Source organism: Lepidochelys kempii, chromosome 1, assembly GCF_965140285.1.
Source record: "Lepidochelys kempii isolate rLepKem1 chromosome 1, rLepKem1.hap1, whole genome shotgun sequence".
In the NCBI taxonomy this organism is placed as follows: domain Eukaryota; kingdom Metazoa; phylum Chordata; order Testudines; family Cheloniidae; genus Lepidochelys; species Lepidochelys kempii.
Window position 1 is genome coordinate 276,616,795 of NC_136380.1, and position 22,456 is coordinate 276,639,250.

Consider the following 22,456-nt stretch of genomic DNA (forward strand, 5'->3'; position numbering starts at 1 on the left):
TGGTTGGAGCTTATCAGCTAAAATCTCAGAAGATTCCACCCTCTCTGAACATGCTTCAGCCTCTCATAACATAAAGTGGTGACCAAACTATGCATGTGCTATTCCCACACAGTAATTGAGCATGTTCCATGCCCTCACAGCTCCTATGTTTGACCAGACTGCACATGCGCTCACAGTCCTCACAGAGTGACTGATCATGCTTTCTCCAGCCCAGGGCTATGACGGCTCAGAGTAGCCATATCTGTGAAAGCTGCTCCCAGCTGCTCAGGGCCAGTGTCGGGCCAGGCATTAGAACTGAGAGCAGGAACGTGTTTCTCCTGTGCTCTCAATGATCCACCTGCTACCACACTGGATGGAGGAGGAAACTGACTCAAATGCACCTGGGACAAAAACTGGACCGGGGAAAAGGAAAGGAGTAGACTGGAACAAGGAGTCTGGTGAGACTGGGACTGGAGGTAGGGGTGGGGGAGTGAAACTGTGGGATTTGGCGGGGTGGAGACTAACAGCTGGAGGGAAGAGAGGGTGAAACCAGTTGGGCAAGGAGACAGGGACTGGGAGACAGTGAGTAAAACAAGACTGGGAGCCAGTTGGCTGTTGTTGGTGGGAAACTCTGAGATTGGATGAGAGCTGGAGGGAGCACGAGAGACTGGAACCAGGAATCAGTGGGAGAGGGAAAGGGAAAGGAGGAGGAGCAACATATTTGACACAGAGAAGAGGTGTGGGTTAATTGGGATTGAGTGGGACAAGGATCCAGGAAGGCGTTGAGGGGGAAGTTGAGATCAGATGAGGAGCTCAAGGACAGAGACTGGGACTGTGAGCCACTGAGATGGAAGATGAGAGACAGATTGGATGAGGAGCCAGATGGAGGAACTGGTACTGGCTGGACAAGGAGACTAGGGACAAGGTGTACGGATGGGAGGGGGAAATTGGGACTAAGTGTGGGGAGGGGTAGAGACTTGGACTCTGACAGCGAGCTGAAAGGGGGAGATTAGGACTGACCAAGCAAGGAGACTGGGTCTGGTTTGAGAAGCCTGAGGAGTGAAGACTAGGACTAGATGGACAATGAGAATGGGCCTGGTATAAGGATCCTGGGGTAGAAGACAGTCAGGACTAGGAAAGGGACAAGTTAGAGGGGATGGGGCAGAAGGGGTCGAGCTTAGGGGAAATGATCAGAAGAATCTGTGAACACTGGAGCACATTCCCCTCCAAAGCTTGGAATGGAAGCCAAGATTCTTGAGTCTCATCATTCCTCCATTGTCAGTGAAACCTACAGGCACAGTATGTGTCTCACTCCCCACTTGTGCTAGTTCATATAAAGGATGACCGCATACTATTGCTATTAGTTGCTCAGTTAGCTCAAGTGGCAGAGGTAAAGTTTCCAACCCTGCTGATGTGGGTGTCAATATGATGCCACACAATGCAATTTCTATTTTTTCAATATGATTTTTTAAAAACCTAGGAAATTACACAGGAAAACTATGTTAAAAAAACAATTAAGGTTGCAAAGTCAAGCACTCAAAAGTTAGGAAATGCTAGATTTAAAGTTGTCTGTATTACCTTGATTCATCCCCTTTGTGTTTATGCCTTGTGATAGTCTTTAGTAACATGATCACATATGATTTTTTTCCACAGGACTCCTGCCTTATTCAGTGTATAGAACTGTCTTGCTGCAAGGATGAATCAGGGTTATGTAATAAAGGAGGTTGTCGCTTGTAGGGCCTCTCCTCATTTGTTGCAGAAATTGAAGGGTGTGTAGTGAATAAAGCAGGGATTAAGAGAAGAGAAATGATGGTTTCATGGCCAAAGCAGTTGGATACTGCCCTGGAGAACTGGATTTTGCCCCTGCCTCTGCCACTCCTGTGTGATGTTAAACAAGTCATTTAACCCAAGCTTTTCAGAGGTGGTCACTACCTATGTGCTCCTCATTTTCTGGATGCCTGACTTGAGATCCTGAGGTCTGACTTTTGCAGAAGTGCTGTGTGCTCACAAATGCAACTGCAATAATTGAGAGCTGTGCTTCAAAGTGCTATATAATGCTAAGTACTCTGAAAAGTCGAGTCTTAGGTGTCTCAAATTGCACACTCAAAATTAATGGATATATTTACCTTAATCTCTCTGTGCCTCAGCTCCCATCTGTAAAATGGGGGTACCACCTTATCACTTTACAGGGGTGTTCTGAAGATAAATTAATTGTGGAACACTCAGATAGTATACTGAAAAACACCATTAAAAGCCCATGAGGAAATTAATAATTTGATCTTCATAACAGAGTTTGAATAGTGTACAGTAGATAAGGCCCAGGACAACACACTGAACAGTGATGAAAAAACAAAATATTCCATAACTGCTCATTAAGTGAACACAGTCTGTCCTGTGTACTGAATGAAGCAAAGGGTCCTGTGGGAAAAACAGTATGTGATCACATAATTAAAAACTGTATTATAATGCGTATGCACAAGAGGACAGAATTAAGGTTGCACAGGGAAATGTCTCCTCTCCAAACTTTTGCAGTCCTTTTGAAGTCACCCACAGCATGGCTGCAGGACTCATGCATTGTTACTCCTGATCTCAATTTTTCAAATGTATGCTCTTCATGATCAGATCCTCATTCCCAGGCCTCCATCTCACTAATTTTCCAAATCACCTCCTCACGTCCACTCTTCCATCTTCTTACTCTCCCATCCCTCAGAGATCTCTTCTTCCTCACTCCTCCATTAACCGTCCTGCCCCCAACTCCCAGCACAACTCCTCACCCCGGAACCCTCCATCCTATCCAATTCTACAGAATGCAGCCGGGCTCCTCACCTGCTCCTGGGCTCCTGCACCACCCAGCTCAGCTCCTCCACATCCTCTTTCCCTTCTGTGTACTTTTTAGCTCCTCACTCCTGTGTTTCTACACGCCTGGGTGCCCACCCTTCGTCTATCAGCATGTCAACCACAAAACACACACGAATACACACCCCCCTCCCACCCATTGCCTTATAGATCCCAACTCTCCATCCCGCCGGGCTGCAGTGGAAGCGCTGGGCCTGGGCCAAGGGCATGGGAAGAGCGGTAACTGCTTCACTTTCCCACAACCCTTGGGCAGACAGATACCTCGCACGCGTGCGCTAGGGGTGCAGTGGTGGTAGCAGAGGGGAAGAGGGTGGGAAAAGGCGCCTCTTGCCTTTGTGAGGCAGGGCAAGGAGCATACTGCGGATGCCACCGGCCGTTCCAGCGCAGGAGCCAGGGTGGGGCCAGCTGGGAGCTGCTGATGGTTCTTGAACACAAAGCTGAAGCAAAGCCTTAAACAAACAGGGCTAAAGACCACCAGGCAGCGGCACGCTTGTGGAATGGAGCCCTGGGCCCCGTCTCCACCCCTCCTCTCCCCACACCCATCACCCCCATCGCTGGCTGAGCAAGGATGCAACTGCGGGCGGGTGTCGCAGAGTTTCCTCTGCGTCAAGGGAGGTGCGGCTCCCCCGGCTCAGCCCTGCCCTCCCTCCTTCCACCGGCGCCGCCCCCCCCCCCCTTTTTTTTTTTTTTTTTTGTTGTGTCCGCCTTTAAGCCGCCGCTGCATAGAGGGCTGGGCACATGTGCGCCTGCATCTCGCTCTCCATCACGCACCCAAGCCCTACGACAAACACGCTCATTCATTCACTCCAAGCACACAGGGCGAAGCCAGCCTCCGCCGCAGGGCCTCGCCCCAAAGAAAGGTAGGTAAGGGGGCCGCACCGCCGGACAAGGGGGCATGTCTGGGGCGCGGGGAGCGGGATGGAGAGGGATCAGCAGGATTCCCGCACAGGATGCTCGCGGCTTTAGTGCTCCCAAGCCATCTTGTGTGGGTCCTGCTCTGGCAGAGCGGGATGGAAGGAAACGCATGATCGGGAGGCACCGTTTGCCGGTGGTGGGGTTCGTGGGCACCGGAGAGCTCACGCTGGGGGTGGGAAGAGAGACCCGCCCGCTTATCTGTATGTGCTGGGAGGGGAAGTGGTTTCTCTCCGCCCGGTGTTTCCCCTCTGGTAGAAGCCAGGGGCATTGTCACTGAACATCGCCTGTTCGGAGGGAAGCGTGTTTGGGGAAACAACAGTATGGCCAGATGGAAAGAGCCGCCTTGTGCTTTGATTCGGTGGGGTTGGGTTTCTTTCTTCCTTTCTTTCTCTTTGGCGGGCAGTTCCTCTCCTGGTGTGGATCAAAAGCATTTCGTTCAGGTCCCGCGGGTTGTGTAAAACGCCTTCATTGCTTGTGTGTCTGCAGCGCAGGGAAGGGAGCATTTAATCTGGAGATCTGCCTTTCTGGCTGGAGCTATTTCGGTGGCTTCAAGGCTTATTAAGAGGAGACTGCCTGATCTTAATCGTTTAAGCTATTTGGGGGATGAAAGAGGATGAATAGCGCCGGTTGCGCCTGTAGCGGTTCCCAAATCTGCATCTCTCTCTCTCTCTCTAACTGGAGGGCGGCGAATGGAGGAGAGGTTTAGGGAAATATCTTCAGAAGGCAGGATCTGCTCAGCTGAGGCTACTGGCATATTATTTTGGAGACGGGGCCGAGGGGCCTGGATCTAAGATCATTTTAGCGGTGGTGGGGAGGAAGAGGTCTGGATGCTGTCTCATTCTGTGTATTCAATGGTCATGGCCAGTGCTTGTTCCTCCTTCTCCCCCGCCTTCCGAATCCCAGTCTGGCTGGAGTAACTCTGGGGGAAGGGGGGCAAGGCTGGTCTACCGTGATGTCAGCCATGTTTGGGTGGGTATGTTAATGAGGATTTCTCCCCAGCCTTGTTCGGTCTTGGGTCGTCTTCCCCCTCCCCCCCCCCCCCCGCATTTTAAGACTCATCCCCTCTCTCCAGCACCCATGTACAAAATATATATCTCAGAGAGAGGGGAGATTCACGCCTGTAATTTTCATGCTGTGTTTGGACTCTGCGCTATCGGATTCCTTTGATAATCCTCCTCATTGCCTACATGCTCCTGTAATATTTTCCTTTGGGGCTTGCTAGGATGAGAATGAACAGCCAGACAGGCAGAGAGGTTCAGCATTTCTCTGCCATACTTTGTTTCGGTTGAGGAAGCACATAGGATTTTTAAAAGGTATCATCGCCTCCCTGCCCTTAGAGATGCAAAGGAATGTAGATTTCTATTGCAGAGAATTGAATGTTATTTGTTAAATTTTGCAGTCAAAGTTTTATATTACCGTGTGGATCAGCCATTTTAGACCATCTCGTGTTTAGTATTGCTACATATCAATCACAGTGAGTGTAGTAGCATTGGTTTATAGGAAACCCTAACTATTTTCAAAACACAGTCTTCCTCTTAGGAGGCAATTATTATTTTTAATAGAGGATAAAAATGCTGGTTTCTCCCAATTTCTTTTTCCCTCAAAAATGCATAAATTAGCACTAGTGATTTCATAAGAGTCAGGTGTTACATCAGCCGTTATGCATGTGCACACAGATATGTTCTCCAGACAACTTTCTCCCTTTGATAAAAATGACACAATTTCACCCAAATCCTTCTGTGTTGCAACTTACTTCCCAGACAACCATTTGTATTGATCTTTTCTGCATTAAAAAGAAAATTTAGTTAACTAAATGTTAGAAAACCCAAATCAGGATTTCTCCATTTTGGACTCCATTATTGAAGGATTGAATTTATGCATTGACGCTATTAAGAAAATAGCTCCTTACACACACACAACTCCCTAGGAGCTCAATATTACACTCCAAATACAAGGGGAGGGGAGCCTTCCTGTTGATTTAGGTCTTAGAATCCAAAATTGGGTCCACTCACAGAAGTTCAGATGTGCCACCAACAGTGGAATTAAGAAGTTGCTGATGCAATTCCAAGTTACTTTTTCAGAATACAGCTGATTCATAGATTCCAAGATGCCAAAAGGGACAATTGGGACCATCCAGTCTGACCTACTGTATAACATAGATCATAGAACTTCCCCAAAATAATTCCTTTTAGAAAAATAACCAGTATTGATTTAAAAATTGTTGGTGATGAAGAATCCACCACAACCCTTGGTAAGTTGTTCAAATGGTTAATTACTCTGATTGTTAAAAAATGTATGCCTTATTTCCTGTCTGAATTTTTGTTCTCAGTATTTTAAATTATTTTAAAATGTTAGTATCCTTTAATATTAAAGGAAAATATTTTCCTTCATGTTCCTTCCTATCAGGCTTCTCTTTGTCATCCTCTTCTTTTGGTAATTATCTCATGACATAAGTATCAGTAGCAATTTTTCAGGCAAGCGATTTGGCAACTACATAGTTTCCTGAAGGTGCTGTCATGTTGTTAAATTATTTTTGGTTAGTTACGGAGACTATTTTGTCCACACTTACTACATTTTTCATTTTAATCCCCTCTAACGCAAAAGAATATCTGAACTTTTCACCAATTAAATATTAAGTTCTATAAAATCTACTATGAAGTTACTTACAGTTGAGTGAATTAAGATGGCTGACAAAACTGCTTTACTTAATGCAAGCTTTTAGCACTTTTGGTCCTTATATGCAGAGTTGGTAACAATCTTTATATTTACATGGCCTAGTAGCTTCTGTTATAAAAGATTCTTGTGAGCTTTTTTTAGAAACGCTAACACATCCACTGTTTGCAGCAGGTCTTTGAAGTTTTGTACAGAGAAGCACCCAGGCTAGAGAAGTACATTTTTCTTTTGTCCTCTGAAATTTCATACAGATTTAACTCCTTTTCCCTTTTTCACTTGTATTCCTCAGGGAAAATTTAGCAAACTGCCATAATAATAACTGAATACCAACGTTCTAAAGACCTGGGCCCACACCACCAAATAGCAGCAGAACACACTGTACTTGGTATGCACATCTCAGGTGAGTACCCTAAACACTGGGCTAAAAGTTAGGAGGGAAGTCATCTTGTGTGGAACTGCACACCTACAGGATCGGGCCCCCCAGGTGAGTAAGACGGAGGAGGCCGTTAGTGCATCACACTGGGGCTTAAGAATCTGGATGTCTAGAATAAGGCAGCAGTGCACATGCTCAAAGGCAGGGATATAGGTGTTTAGGGAAGTTGTGCTGGAAAAACATAGGTGATGAGTGAGGTTAGATTGCAGCTGAAAAAGGGGTTTGGGAATAGTAGTGGTACCTAAATCTGGGATTTAGGTGCCTAAAGTGGCAGTTAGGAAGCTAGATCCCTTTATGAATCTGGCCCTTTGTAATATTTAAAATATCTTTATGTAACCCTTCTGCCCGTCAGAGTTGGCAGCAACAAGGGCCGGGTTCAATATCTAGGGGATCCATTCCAATAACACAATGCAAACCGGCTCGAGCCCCCACCCAGTGACCTGGGACAAATATATACCACCCCCGCTGGGCGCCTCCAAGAGGCAATACTTCCCCTCTCGCAAGCACATAGTCTGAGTGTAGCAAAAAGCCTTTTAATAACAGAGAGAAACAATGTGGCATTATGTTGGGGAAACACCACCAACAGGATTCATAACACAACCCATGAGCAAAAAACCCACCCCAAGCAAATTGGAGCATGCCCCTTTCCCTTTGGTTCTTGAGTCCAGCAACCCCAAATCACCCAAAGTCCCAAAAGTCCAATGACCCAAAAGTCTCTGTCCCTGGTCAGGGCAGCCCCAGAGTTCGAAAGTTTATCTGTGGAGCTTTACCTCCCAACCTGGGTGGAGATGGGGCGGGGGTAAGAGGCACCTTACATGATCTGAAGCTGACCAACCCACAGCTCCATAGGCCTCCGCTCTGCTCTGTCAGCCGCCCCACAAACTCCTTCGCTCAGCTCCGCGGCCCACAAGCAGCTCCCGCCATCCCACAAAGTGCTCCACCAGCCAGTCCACAAACTGCTCTGCGTCCCACCAGCAGCTTCCGCCGTCCTACGAACTGCTCCACCAGCCTGTCCACAAGGCATTCCAGCCGTCCCGCAAACTGCTCCACAATATATCTTCAGGCTCCCTCACTACTTAACACAATGCTCAGTGATTTCAGCTCTTAGTCAGTTCAGCTCTTTGGTGAATTCAGCTTGTAGTAGGGGAGCCTCAGTGCTGGTGCACCATTAGCTCAAAGTGAGCTCAGCAGCCTGTAACTAGACTCCTAATGTAATCAAAATTAGCTCTGATATTCCACAGTGGAGAGAGGAGGAAGTGCAATTAGCACGTAAGACCCTCACTAAGGGGCCCATACCACCAAGTATTAATACTTGTCCCCAGCCTCTCTCCCTTCACAGAGTTTTAAAACCCATGACCCTTGCCTAGCGAGTGCTACTTAGTTGATGGTGAGTCCCTCCATCATAACAAAAGGCCAAGTACAGTTCCAAGCACAGTTCCCATAATCAGCGTAACAACAATTTATTCTTCCTGCCCCAATAACAGAGACACTGGGGATCCCACAGCAGCCAAAGTGACCATTTGGGTAGCTATGGCCTCATTCTAGGTGGGGTGGGTGTGCCTATGCAAATGAGATCGGCCCCTGAAGTTCTTTTCCACAACTTGCCACACCTCACCACCAGATGTCAGGGTGGAGCTCATCCTGACACTGCTTACATTTATATCCTCTGCCACCTTAAGTAAGGCTTAAGGAGTAAGGGTTTTTGATAAACTCTTTATCATAATGTAATGGCAAATACATGATTAGGGCAGAAAAAGGAAAAACTCTGTGAATTTGCTTACCTTTGTGCCTTGTGTTGGCCTTGTGTTCACTATTGCTTATCCATTGCCTCCTCCCAGTTATACTGGAGTTATGGGGACTTAAGCAGGGGTGCTGGAACAATTTGTATAGTGGGGGTGCTGAAAGTCACTGAACTGAACTGTAAACCCTGTATATGATGGAAACCACTTCAAGCCAGGGGGGTGCAGCAGCAACCCTAGTTCCAGCATCTATGAATTTCAGGTAGTAAACAATTGGCCCTGACTGACATACCCATAGAAAATAATCACAAAGCAAGTGAAGTCTTCACTGCATCTAAAGTGGAAATATCTGCAACTACCCCCATGTAAAACTGTAAAAGATTGTGTCCAGAAAAAATGGACATGGTGCAGAACTCATTCAGTAATTCTGCGTTGTGGGTCACTGATGGGGTCTATCAGGGCTTCTCTCCCTCCTGCTGTGGCATCAAAGCCCTAACATTCTCCACCAAAGGAAAATCCACTCAGACTGGGTAACCAACAAGACAGTTCTCCAGCGGCCTGAAAGGTCCAGAAGGAAATACCAATCAGGAACCAGCAGATCAGTTAAGAAGGCTAGCCTGCTTTTGCTCAAGGGCAGAACTAGGTGAGATTGGGACAGAGGAGGAGCTCATCAGGGCAAACCGGGAAACCAGGCCAAGGCCTTGCCCTAAGCACTGCAACTAAGCATTTGCATTTTGAAGGAATTTTCCCCCTCCTTGTTTAGAGGCGCAGACAGCCAAATCATGAGTTGCTGTTTTTGTTTAGAGCTTGATGCCAAGCTTACAGCCCCAAGTAAGTGGCCAACTTTGCAGACTAAGGTGTGGATTAACTGCAGTACCACATGCAGCCCTGCCTGCCACATCTTGGACCCAGAAGTGGGACTGACGTTTTTAGTAAAGGGTAACCATGGAGCAGATCATACAACTCCTAGCTCAGCAGCAGCAGGTCCAGGCAGAGGCCCAGCAGCCCAGACTCGGCGAGCCACCCAATAGCAGCAAGCAAGCAATAATGGCAGTAACAGTTTTAGGAGGCAACACTGGAATGGATCACCAGCTGCTCCCACTCTGAAGTGACTCAGCCAGCCCCAGTATTGTCCTTTCCAAATTGGGACCTGCTGCTAACCCTGAGACATATCTTGTTATGTTTGAGTGCATAGGCACAGCCACACAATGGGAGAAGGACACATGAGCCACACGACTAGCCCCTTTTCTGGCTGGGGAAGCCCAGGTGGCCTACGTGGCCTTAGATGATGAAGCTGCAAAGGATTCTGATACCCTGAAAGCTACTGTTCTCGACCAACAAGGGGCATCCATCGCCTGAGACGATTCTAGACAGAACATTTCCCACTGGGGGGCACAACCCCAGGCTGTGGCTTAGTGGTTAAAGGATTGAGCTGCCCACCAGCTCCAGCTGGCATCCCGCCCTCCAGCCAAGATTCTGGAGGTGTTGGTGCTCAAACATTCTGCCAACTGTCATCCAAACCTGAGTATGCTGATACAATCTCGGCACGGTGACAGTTCAACTCACAGAGGACTTTATGGCAGCAGGTTGGTCCAGCCAGAGTGAATGGCCCTTGTCTGGTGAAGCCTGGTCCCAACCTCCTGAGGAGTCAACTTGAGGTACTAGAAAGGGCCCAGGGGGTTCCCAGAGAAGTCCCCAAATGAGGGGTACCCTCCAAATGAAACCCAGAAGGCACCCCTTAAATGGTGGCAGTCAATGAAAGACACTAAACCTTGCATTACTTGGTGGTATCTGGAGTTAGTACACCAGCCAGATTCACAACATCAGAATGCAGATTTCTTTTCCTGGGAGGGTGGCATTATTGCAGAGGAGGGAGATTGGATCAATAGGCCCATTCTGCAGGGTGGAGGTGTGTGATGGGGTCTATTAGGCCTTCTCTGCCCCCTGCTGGAGGCATCAGTGCCCAAAACTCCTAGCCCAAGGAAAATCTTCTAAGAACAAGCGATCAACAAGCCAGTCCTCCAAGGGCAAGGAGAAAATATTGACTGCTCAGGAACCAGCAGGCCAGTTAAGAACTTTGCAGATTAAGGTGGGGAGAGGTCCTGAAGGGGGCACTACAGAGCATCTTTGCATGTCACAGTGACAAGTGCTGAGAAGTCTATAGAATCTGATGAGAAGATTAGAGGCACAAGAGATAAAATTAGGATCTGTTCAGGCCACAATTGAGCTGATTATTAGAGACAACCTACACATGCAGAACAAAAATGACACTCAAGAATTCCAAAATAAAATAATCTTAGATATTCCCCAGATGTGCGATTGGAGATCCCCAAATATAAGCCCCAGCTGTGCCACTGATTTGCAAGGAGAAAGTTGTCATTGAGTTAATGAACCAACTGTCAACAAATATTTACTGAAGTCTGACGATTCTGTGAAGAATAGTTTCTACCCCTAGCTAATCCATATTGTTTGTCCAAAAATTCAGAAAGAATCCTCCAATGGACCTGAGTGTCGGGATGAGAGAACAGGAGGGAGAAATGAAGGACTTATTTGGCCTGTATTTGAGATTGTGAAAGAAGTTCCTGTTCTAAGAGAGATCCCAGGAAGAGCATTTATTAGCAACTGAGGGCTACATTCACTTTTAAAATAAGAAAGCATAACTTCATTGAAGTCAGAAAATATGCACCTACTTTCATGATTGGTAAATTTGGTCCTGAGTCTTTAAATTATTTTCCCAGGATCAAAACATTTAATTGGGGTCGGGGCATTTCAGGGGGAGACACTCATTGTTTCTCATGCTTCCAAACCAAAGGTCCATTTCTGAGCCTATAAGCAAGATTGTAATGTCACATTTTCTATGTTATATTCCTGCACATCTCAGGTAGAATCACAAGGGAACACACAGAACTGGGTCCCTCTTTATATGGATGAGTTCACATCTTTCCTAAGGGAAAGATCAAGTCAGATGCAGCTTGAGTCCTCGTCTGTTTCTACCACACTGGTTGATAATTTTTTGGAGTCGAGCCTTAGCGACAATATGGATGAAACTGAGAACACCATGTTTTCCTAACAGATTTAAAGTTCTTAATGTACACTTGTATAACCGTTTTATAATGGGAAACTTGTATTAACTTTTTGGTATGTATAACTACATTAATTAACTAGGGCAAAATGCTATAACATGCAGCTCCTACTGAGGAGTGCAGTGTAATGCAGTGTAATGGCCACTCCTATACTTTTCCATCTTGTAGGGTGCAGAAGGGTAACAATAGGCTTCACTTGGTGGGAAGAAGACAGTGCAAGGAATATGCTGCTGCATTGCAGCAATAGTTCATGTCTATTAAACAGAGTAACATAGTGTAGCTCTTCCTCTCAGCTGCCTGCAAATAGGTCTTCACCAACCTTAGCCATTCTTCACACTCACAGTCTGCCTCCAAAACTTGGATCAATCCTACTACCTTTCCCCACCCATTCCTATTTCCCAGTCAGAACTGATGTCCTTCAGATCTTCCCCCAGGTCCTATCAGCAGCACTTGTCTACTTCTTCTCAGCTCAGCAAGGCTCTCTGCTCCTGCTCTTTTTCTTTTCCTGTCCCAGCATCAGCTTCCACTGTCCTGCTCTGTATTTGAATCGACTCCTGCAAGGTTCCTGTAAGGTGCTGAGCATCCTCATCTTAGTTTTGCAGCTTTTTGCACATAAATCTCAGGGATGGGTAAGCATCATCATCATTTTACAGACAGGAAAACTGAAGCATGGAGATGTGACTTGATCAAGGTCAGAAAGCCACCCAGTGGCAGAATGAGGATAGAATCTTGACAACTTGTCTGGTATCTTATCTCCTGAACTACACGATCCTTCATGGGAGTCAATGGGACATTTTGTGAATGGGAGAAGAAGGCACTTAACACCTTGCAGACTGGACTTTAAACTGTTCTGGCACTTTCTCACAAAGTTAGGTGAATATGGCATGAACTCCATAAATCCTTTCACACCATGCATTCCACCTTTTCCTAACTCTTCAAAGTTATGAAAAGAGCTACTCCTGAAAGGAATATTGAGCTCTGAGAACATGAATCTCTTACTTCTGTTAGTGAGTAATCTTGAATTTAAAAGGAAATTAATTCCATTTTTCTTTTTTCTATTTTGAATGTGTAGGAATAGTGTATTATATTATAATTAAGTGAGACTTTTCAAACTAATGAGAAATTCTGCTCTATTTGATGTTTGTTGCTAGTCTTTTATAAAGCTTTAAAATGTGATGTCTTCATTTTGTCTTTGTTTCCTTTATGTAAATGTCCAAATGAGGGCTGAAACCAAATAAATAGAATGTATTAATTAGTGTATTGAGACTCTTTCTCATTCTTTTTGATGAATGCTTTTAATTTTGATTAAATGCAAAATAAACTATAAAAATAAAATAAAAAAGAAATAAAATACATTACAATACACCTTCCATTAAAGGTGTGTTGGGATCTATATATTTTCAGATGATAGTATGTTCCCTTTTGAAAGCTATGAATCTAAAAACAATTATGTTTTACTTTATGTCAAAATAGATCTTTTCTATGGCTCTTTGCTGTTGAGTTACATCAATCAGTGTAATAATATTCTACTGTACTTTATAAACTAAAATTGCCTTACATATATATTTGCATATAGACTGATGCTGTGATTACAGCTATAGGATTTCTGGGTCAGCTATGTTTATTTTACTTTCAAATTTGTATGCAAGTCTACATAAGTTTTGTGCATGTTTTTCCCTATTGTGAAAATCTCTAGCACCATCACTTTTTAATTATTTATTCATACTACATAATTGACAGCGCTTGGAAAACAGTACATATCCAGAAAGTTGCACTTATATATTAATATATACATCTTAGCGGATAAGCCTGAAAAGGATTGTTGAGCCAGATTCAAGTTTAAATGCTAATAAAAGGATTTAAGTATTGATGATGGTCTCTGGTATGGTGGAAGACAGTGCAAAGCTGCTACAACTCTTAATGAAAGAGCAGGAATGGGTGGCAGTGAACCCCCCCTAAGTGGGCAGGACCAGCAGAAAAAAGCTGTCTAGCCAGGCTGCTTAGAGAATGTATCTATTCAGATTCTCCCACTGGTGAAGTTCCTGTGGAGTCTGATTGGAAATTTGAACTCCTCTCCGCCTCCTGACAAACTCCATCTGCCTCACATCATCATTAAGTGTCCGTAGTCATCCGCGGACTGTTGTGCCGGCAAGAGTGACCATGCTTGATGGTGTCACACCATGTATCGTGTAGTGAAGTTCCCAGATCTGGCTTAGTCCTGTGAATCCATGTATCTCTGGGATGGCCCTTTGAGCGGTGCCAGTTAGGGTTAGGGCATGCTTCCCTTCATGGTTCAATGGAAAGTATGAGAGCCTGGGATGTTTTTGTCTCTCCTGCTGACATGGCCAAAAAGCATACAACACCACTTTTTAATATAAAGAACTATTGAAGGAAGGTCAAATCTTGGCGAGATTATGACATTTAGCACAGAGTCAAACTGCTTTATGCTGAGGATTTGGCGCTGACAGTGCATATGTAATGCCTCTAGCTGCTCCAAGTCTGCCTGTGAGAGGGTCCAGGTTTCTTATCCACATAGCAATAGAGTTCATAGGTCCCAACTTCTCCTCTACCCAGGGGGTGCTCGAACCCCCCTCCACCCCAGGCCCTGCCCAACTCCACCCCTTCCCTCAAGCCCCTGCCCCGACTCCACCCCTTCCCCCAAGCCCTTGTCCTCTTCCCGCCCCGATCCACCCCTTCCCCACCTCTTTCCACCCCCTCCCCCAAGGATGCCCCATCCCTGCTCCTCCCCCTCCCTCCTGAAGCCGATCTGCACACCATGAAACAGCTGTTTGCGGAGGGCAGGAGGTGCTGGGAGGGAGCAAGAGGAGTGGATCAATGGGGCCGCCAGCAGGGGAGAGGCTCTGGGGGCCATGGGGGGAGAGGGGGAGCTTGGCTGCAGGTGGGTGCTGAGCACAATTTAATTTTTCTGTGTGGGTGCTCCAGCCATGGAGCATCCATGGAGTTGGTGCCTATGATACAGATTTGATAGGCCCTGGATTTTGTCTCAGTGCAAAGATGTTTTTGGGTCCATAAGCGAGACTTGTACCCCAAAAGCAATGTAGTTTGGTGAAGGATTTAAAATGGTTATAGGGAAATGTTGGGTCTATTATAGTATCTTGTGTTGGAATGTCATTAGCTCCTAACTACATTTGTAATGGTATTATTATTGGGGAACTGTTTTTTTTTTCCTTAATGTTAGGTAACATATAAGTGACATGGTCTAAATTTACCTATCAGTCAGTACTATATGACTTTATCAGCCTTCTTAGAAGGTAACCAGGAATGGGCCTACTGTGGCTAAACAGCAGATTATCTGGCAGTAATGCCAAACTCAGGAGTTCACTACTTGGAAGATAAACCAAAAATAAGCCTATGAGATTTATTTCCAACATATAATGCAAACACAGTCCATTTCTAGATTAGGCACTTGTGACAGGTTCACCCTGGGGGGCCACCTGGAACTGGGATATCACTGAGCCCTCTGACTCAGCAGCCTGGTCTCTCTCTCTCACACTGTGTTGCTGTGACAAGTTGCAAAGACCTGTAACCTTGCACTTTCACCAGCATTCACACAGATAGGGACACACCCAGCTGCAGTCACAGCAGGCTCTTTAACCACCAGCCTCCCATCCTAGGTCCCCAGAGCAGTACCTTTCTGCCCTGGTCAAATCTGGCCAGTATATGGGTTTAACACCTGGTCCATCAATGTGAAGAGGAGCATGCACACTTGTGGTAACCAAGCTGAGATTTTCCCCCAAACACTTTAGTCAATCGCATACTGGTTTGGATTAAAACATAAAATAAATTCATTAACTACAAAAGATAGATTTTAAGTGATTATAAGATCAAAGCATATTACAGAGCAAATAAACAAAAACACAACCTAAGCTTAATATACTAAAGAAATTGGATATGAGTAGTAAATTCTCTCCCTAAATGTTGATTCAAGCAGGCTGCAGAGATTCTTAAGGGGCTAGCTGCACTTGCTTGCAGCTTAAAAGCCCCAGGTGTTACTTTCACAGGCCAAAAATTGCTTTTAGCCTAAGTCCAGCACTTCCTCCCAGTTCAGTCCTTGTTCCTCAGGTGTTTCCAAGAGTCTCTTTGATGTGGGGAGTCAGTGAAGACCCTCAATGATTTCACTTCCCTCCCTTAAATAGCTTTTGCATATGGCGGGAACCCTTTGTCTCCACACTTCCTTCCCTTGCCAGTCAGTGGAAAATCATTGGTATTCCAAGATGGAGTCCAGTACCAGGTGACCTGGTCTCCTGTCCCTGTAGGGTCCTGGCAGCCATGAGTCAGAGGCTGTTTACAATGTCCTCAGGAAAGTTCCAAGGTGGGAGATAAGCTTTTCCTAAGGCCTATTGTTCTTTTTAATGGTTCATTAACTTCCCAGCCAGCCATCTAGACTGAGTGCATTCTGCCTAGTGGGCATTCCCCATGTGTAAACACATTTGTAATAGATAAATAGACAATATTCCTAACTTCAGATACAAAAAAGGCACATGCATACAAATAGTATAAACATAGTAGTAAATCATAACCTTTCCAAAGATATCTCACATGACCCTATCTTGCATAAAATACATCATAGTTATGCTATAATCATATCATAAATATATTACTGTCAAGAATATGGGGTGCAGAGTCACAGCATTACAGTACCATTCCAAGGAAACTTAAAGGAAAATACCCTACGGTTGGAATGGGCAATACTATGTTCCCTGTTTGTCCATCAGGAGCCATGTTTTGTATTTTGCCATATCACTACCTCCTCATCAGTAACCAACCCACTCCAAGTAAACAGAAGGCCTGCGTTACACAGGAGGTCAGATTAGATGATCACAATGTTCCCTTCTGGCCTTAGAATCTAGTAAAAGTCATGTTAGAGTGCTTAGTAGTTTTGGCTACATCCATGACTCCAGGTAATAAAGCCCAACATTTAGTACAACACAGAGGTTCTTTGTATTCAGCCTTATGAAAAATCACTGGTTTAAAGTACTCTTTGTTTTATTTTATTATTTTAGGGACAAGGTCTGTCTTCTATTCCAGCGGTTCTCAAACTTTAGCAAACCAAAGACCCCCACATTTTGATTTAAAACAGACAGAACAGAATGGAAATGGCTCATACAAAATGTGAAGGGGTGATAGGATTTCATTACAAATGCCTATTGTCTCAGATAAGTAAAGAGAAAAGACACCCCACCTTTTTTGTTGTGGCATGTTATTGCTGGTTGTCATATGCCTTTTGCTTTATGGACGTGCTATAATACATATCGCATTATGCTGAAACTTTCACTGTTTTTGTTGGGAACCTAACTGCTTGGTGAAAGAACATCTAACTTGACACAGGGTCCAGGACATGATTTACCATAATATTTGCCCTATTGTGACAGGTAACATTCTTGGCATATGTTCTCTCCTAAATGACCCATTCTGGAATAAATCACATAAATCATTGGGGTAATCTGATTTTTCTTTAGAAAATTAGTTATGTCGCATATAATGCTCTGTCCGTTTGCTTAAGTGGACAATAAGGTGCTGAAGAAATGAGGCAGCAATTCAGGTTGTTTTATAAAGGGAAGAAATAATGCATAGTTTACAATGAGATACATGGGGTGAACGTGAAATTATATAAGGGCAAAAGTGGCCGGCAATTTGATCATATTGAGCTTGGAGTGAACATAGCATATATGAAAAAAGCATTCCCATTACTATATGTATAAGAGCTGAAAAGCAAGAAATAATAATAATAAAAATAAAAAAGAAGTAGCAGAAGCTAGGACATGTCATAATTCCTGTATGCCCCAACAGTGCATAGAAATACTTCAGAAATGAACATTTATGAATCTTCCTCTACAAATTTGTTCCTTAAGTTTAAAAGTATTTGAGAGATTAATTTAAATTATAGGCTAATTTATATGGAGACAAGATAGTGAGACTAGGAATTATTTTGCTTTCATTACAAGATAACAGTTAAACATGTGGTCATGATCCAATTTTAGAAGATATTGATTTAGGTTAGATATTAGGCAAAAATTTCCCCAAAGGCTTAGGGGGTAAAGAGAATCTGATCTGGGAACCTGTAGAAGTTACAAGCATCTGAGAATTCACAACAATTTGAATATGACATGTTGGTCATTCAGTGAAGTAGTGAAATGGACTAGATGGACCGATTATACTTAGCACTGTTTTTTTAATGTTTTAATTTCCCTTCCATTCAGTTACCAGAGGTTTTTGAAAATAATTCTATTCTAGTTTTTTAGTCTTTGGGAAAGATTGCTTGTTCCATCATTCACATTTCTTGCAAGAAGAAATTACTCTTATAGGTTACATTTTAAAATTGACGGTGTCAAGGTTCCTCCCCCACTCTGAACTCTAGGGTACAGATGTGGGGACCTGCATGAAAAACCTCCTAAACTTATCTTTACCAGCTTAGGTCAAAACTTCCCCAAGGTACAAAATATTCCACCCTTTGTCCTTGGATTGGCCGCTACCACCACCAAACTAATACTGGTTACTGGGGAAGAGCTGTTTGGACGCGTCTTTCCCCCCAAAATACTTCCCAAAACCTTGCACCCCACTTCCTGGACAAGGTTTGGTAAAAAGCCTCACCAATTTGCCTAGGTGACTACAGACTCAGACCCTTGGATCTTAAGAACAATGAACAATCCTCCCAACACTTGCACCCCCCTTTCCTGGGAAATGTTGGATAAAAAGCCTCACCAATTTGCATAGGTGACCACAGACCCAAACCCTTGGATCTGAGAACAATGAAAAAGCATTCAGTTTTCTTACAAGAAGACTTTTAATAAAAATAGAAGTAAATAGAAATAAAGAAATCCCCCCTGTAAAATCAGGATGGTAGATATCTTACAGGGTAATTAGATTCAAAAACATAGAGAACCCCTCTAGGCAAAACCTTAAGTTACAAAAAAGATACACAGACAGAAATAGTTATTCTATTCAGCACAATTCTTTTCTCAGCCATTTAAAGAAATCATAATCTAACACATACCTAGCTAGATTACTTACTAAAAGTTCTAAGACTCCATTCCTGGTCTATCCCCAGCAGAAACCAGCATATAGACAGACACACAGACCCTTTGTTTCTCTCCCTCCTCCCAGCTTTTGAAAGTATCTTGTCTCCTCATTGGTCATTTTGGTCAGGTGCCAGCGAGGTTACCTTTAGCTTCTTAACCCTTTACATGTGAGAGGAGCTTTCCCCTGGCCAGAAGGGATTTCAAAGGGGTTTACCCTTCCCTTTATATTTATGACACGCCCCCCAAATCTCAGCTAGGGTGAAACACTGGCTGGGATTTCTTCCTGGAGCTCTAGGAAAAACAGAGTTAATAAGACACATGCATCTCTAAATATACTACCAAGTACATAAAGACTAACAATATTTTCCACATCTCAAGGACGATTTTAACCAGTTGATTCTGGGAAACTTTCACGGGAGAGTGCATCAGCCACTTTGTTGGAAGCTCCTGAGATGTGTTGGATGTCGAAATCAAAATCTTGGAGAGCTAAACTCCACCGAAGAAGTTTTTTGTTAGTTTCCTTGATGGTGTGAAGCCACTTCAGTGCAGCATGGTCGGTTTGCAGGTGGAAACGCCATCCCCAAACATATTGGCGTAGCTTTTCCAGAGCATAGACAATGGCATAACATTCTTTTTCAGTGACTGACCAGTTGCTTTCCCTCTCAGACAGTTTTTTTGCTGAGAAACACTACAGGGTGGAATTCTTGATCAGGTCCTTTCTGCATTAAAACTGCTCCCACACCACGCTCGGACGCATCTGTGGTTACTAGGAACGGTTTGTCAAAGTCTGGGGCCCTTAGTACAGGGTCAGACATGAGTGTCGCTTTAACCTTGTTAAAGGCCTTCTGACACTTTTCGGTCCACTGAACAGCATTTGGCTGTTTCTTTTTGGTTAGGTCTGTCAGTGGGGCAGCGATTTGGTTGTAGTGCGGTACAAATCATCTGTAATAACCGGCCAAGCCTAAGAAGGATTGAACCTGTTTCTTTGACTTTGGGACAGGCCACTTTTGGATAGCATCCACTTTGGCCTGTAGGGGGCTGATAGTTCCTTGACCCACCTGGTGTCCAAGGTAAGTCACTCTGTTTAGGCCTATTTGACACTTCTTAGCCTTAACAGTTAGTCCTGCCTCCCTTATGCGCTCAAGGACTTTTTGTAGATGTTCCAGGTGGTCTGCCCAGGAATCCGAAAATATGGCCACATCGTCAAGGTAGGCGAACGCATATTCTCCTAATCCCGCTAGGAGACCATCTACAAGTCTTTGGAAGGTGGCGGGTGCATTTTGCAGCCCGAAAGGGAGTACATTAAATTCATACAGCCCGAGATGTGTGGTGAAGGCTGACCTTTCCTTGGCAGATTCATCTAGCCGTACCTGCCAGTACCCCTTGGTTAAGTCCAAGGTAGAGATGAACTGGGCCCGTCCCAGTTTCTCTAATAGTTCATCTGTGCGTGGCATTGGATAGTTGTCTGGGCGAGTTACAGCATTTAGCTTATGGTAGTCCACGCAAAAACGTATTTCCCCATCTGGTTTGGGAACCAGAACCACTGGAGATGCCCATGCACTTTCAGAGGGGTGGATTACACCCATCTGTAACATATCCTGGATCTCCCGTTCTATAGCAGTTTTAGCTTGAGGAGACACCCGGTAAGGTTGGACCCTAATTGGGTGAGCATTACCTGTGTCAATGGAGTGGTATGCCCGTTCAGTCAGTCCTGGGGTGGCTGAGAATGTTGGCGCGTAGCTAGTGCACAGCTCCTGGATCTGCTGTCGCTGCATACGCCCAAGGGTCATGGAGAGGTTCACCTCTTCCACACCACCACCACATTTCCCTTCATAGTAGACACCTTCGGGTCACTCAGCGTTGTCTCCTCCCTGGGCTGTAAACTGACAAACCTTTAATTCTCTGGAATAAAAGGGCTTTAGAGAATTAATATGGTACACCTTAGGCTTTCGGTTGGAGGTGGGGAATGATATGAGATAATTAACAGCTCCCAGGCGCTCCTGGACCGTGAATGGCCCTTCCCACGATGCTTCCATTTTATGGGCCTGGAGCGCCTTTAAGGCCATGACCTGGTCCCCTACTTTGAAGGAACGCTCTCTGCCATGTTTATCATACCAGGCTTTTTGCTCTTGTTGAGCATCCTGTAAGTTTTCTCTAGCAAGGGCTAAAGAGGTTTGGAGGGTGTTTTGTAGGTTGGTTACAAAGTCCAGAATGTTAGTTCCTGGAGAAGGTGTAAATCCCTCCCATTGCTGCTTCACCAACTGCAATGGCCCCTTAACCTCACGGCCATATACAAGTTCAAATGGGGAAAACCCTAAACTGGGGTGTGGTACAGCTCTGTAGGCAAAAAGCAACTGCTGCAACACTAGGTCCCAATCATTGGAGTGCTCATTTACGAATTTACGTATCATGGCCCCCAAAGTTCCATTAAACTTCTCCACCATGCCATTTGTTTGATGGTGGTAAGGAGTGGCAACCAAGTGATTTACCCCATGAGCTTCCCAAAGGTTTTCCATAGTTTCTGCCAGGAAATTAGTCCCTACATCTGTGAGGATGTCGGAGGGCCAACCTACCCTGGCAAAAATGTCTGCTAGTGCCTGGCACACACTTTTAGCCCTGGTGTTGCTTAGAGCTACTGCTTCTGGCCATCAGGTGGCAAAATCCATGAAAGTCAATATGTACTGCTTTCCTCTGGCTGTCTTTTTCGGAAAAGGACCCAGAATATCCACAGCTACTCGCTGAAATGGAACTTCAATGATGGGGAGTGGCTGGAGAGGGGCTTTGACCTGGTCTTGGGGTTTTCCCACTCTTTGGCACACCTCACAAGACTGGACATAGGTAGAAACATCCTTGCCCATTCCCTCCCAGTGGAATGACCCCCCCAAACGGTCTTTGGTCCTGTTCACCCCAGCATGGCCACTAGGGTGATCGTGGGCTAAGCTCAAGAGCTTGGCCCGGTATTTAGTTGGAACTACCAACTGTCTCTGAGGATGCCAGTCTTTCTGGTGTCCACCAGAAAGAGTTTCCTTGTATAAAAGTCCTCTTTCTACAACAAACCTGGATCGATTAGAAGAGCTGAGAGGCGGTGGGTTGCTCCGTGCCGCCGTCCAAGCTCTCTGGAGGCTTTCATCTGCTTCCTGTTCGGTCTGGAACTGTTCCCTTGATGCTGGAGACATCAGTTCCTCATTGGATTGTGGACCTACGCTTGGTCCCTCTGGAAGCGATATAGGGGATGGAGCTGTTTCTGTTGACTGTGAACCACTCTCCGCTGGTGCACTATGTTGGGATTCAGGCTCCGGCTGAGCCTCTTGTGTAGGGTTATCGGCTGCTGCCAGTTCAGGTTTGGTGGGGCCCTCTGGTGTTGAGGTTGCAAGTACTGGATTCAGTGCTGACACGGGGTCTGGTGTTGGTTGTTCGGCTGGTTCCGGTTCTGGGACTGGTTCCATCTGGGTCTCTGGGACTGGATCCACTACTGCTGTTGCAGACATTGGCCTGGGGTCCGGGTCCATCACCTCTGACTGGGTCCTGATAGAAGTTTCCGGAACAGAGCTAGGCTTCACGGCTTGTTTAGCCTGGCTGCGGGTGACCGTTCCCACCCTCTTGGCCTGCTTCACATGATTGGCCAAGTCTTCCCCCAACAGCATGGGGATGGGATAATCATCATAGACTGCAAAAGTCCACATTCCTGACCAGCCCTTGTACTGGACAGGCAACTTGGCTGTAGGCAAATTGAAAGAG

The 22,456-nt window shown here is 45.2% G+C and overlaps 1 protein-coding gene across 3 annotated transcripts in view; it reads left to right on the forward strand.

Annotated features, from left to right (window-relative positions):
- Positions 1-3,546: 3,546 nt before the first annotated feature.
- SLC6A15 (solute carrier family 6 member 15) overlaps positions 3,547-22,456 on the forward strand; it is a 58,585-nt gene continuing 39,675 nt past the window's right edge. Inside the window, exons 1-2 of one of the 3 annotated variants that reach the window (XM_073327615.2) lie at positions 3,547-3,695; positions 6,713-6,823. The gene's annotated coding sequence lies outside the window, so the exon portion shown is untranslated. Of the gene's footprint in view, positions 3,696-3,977; positions 4,109-6,712; positions 6,824-22,456 lie in introns of those variants that run through there. The other 2 variants (XM_073327616.2, XM_073327614.2) reach the window with 2 other exon arrangements.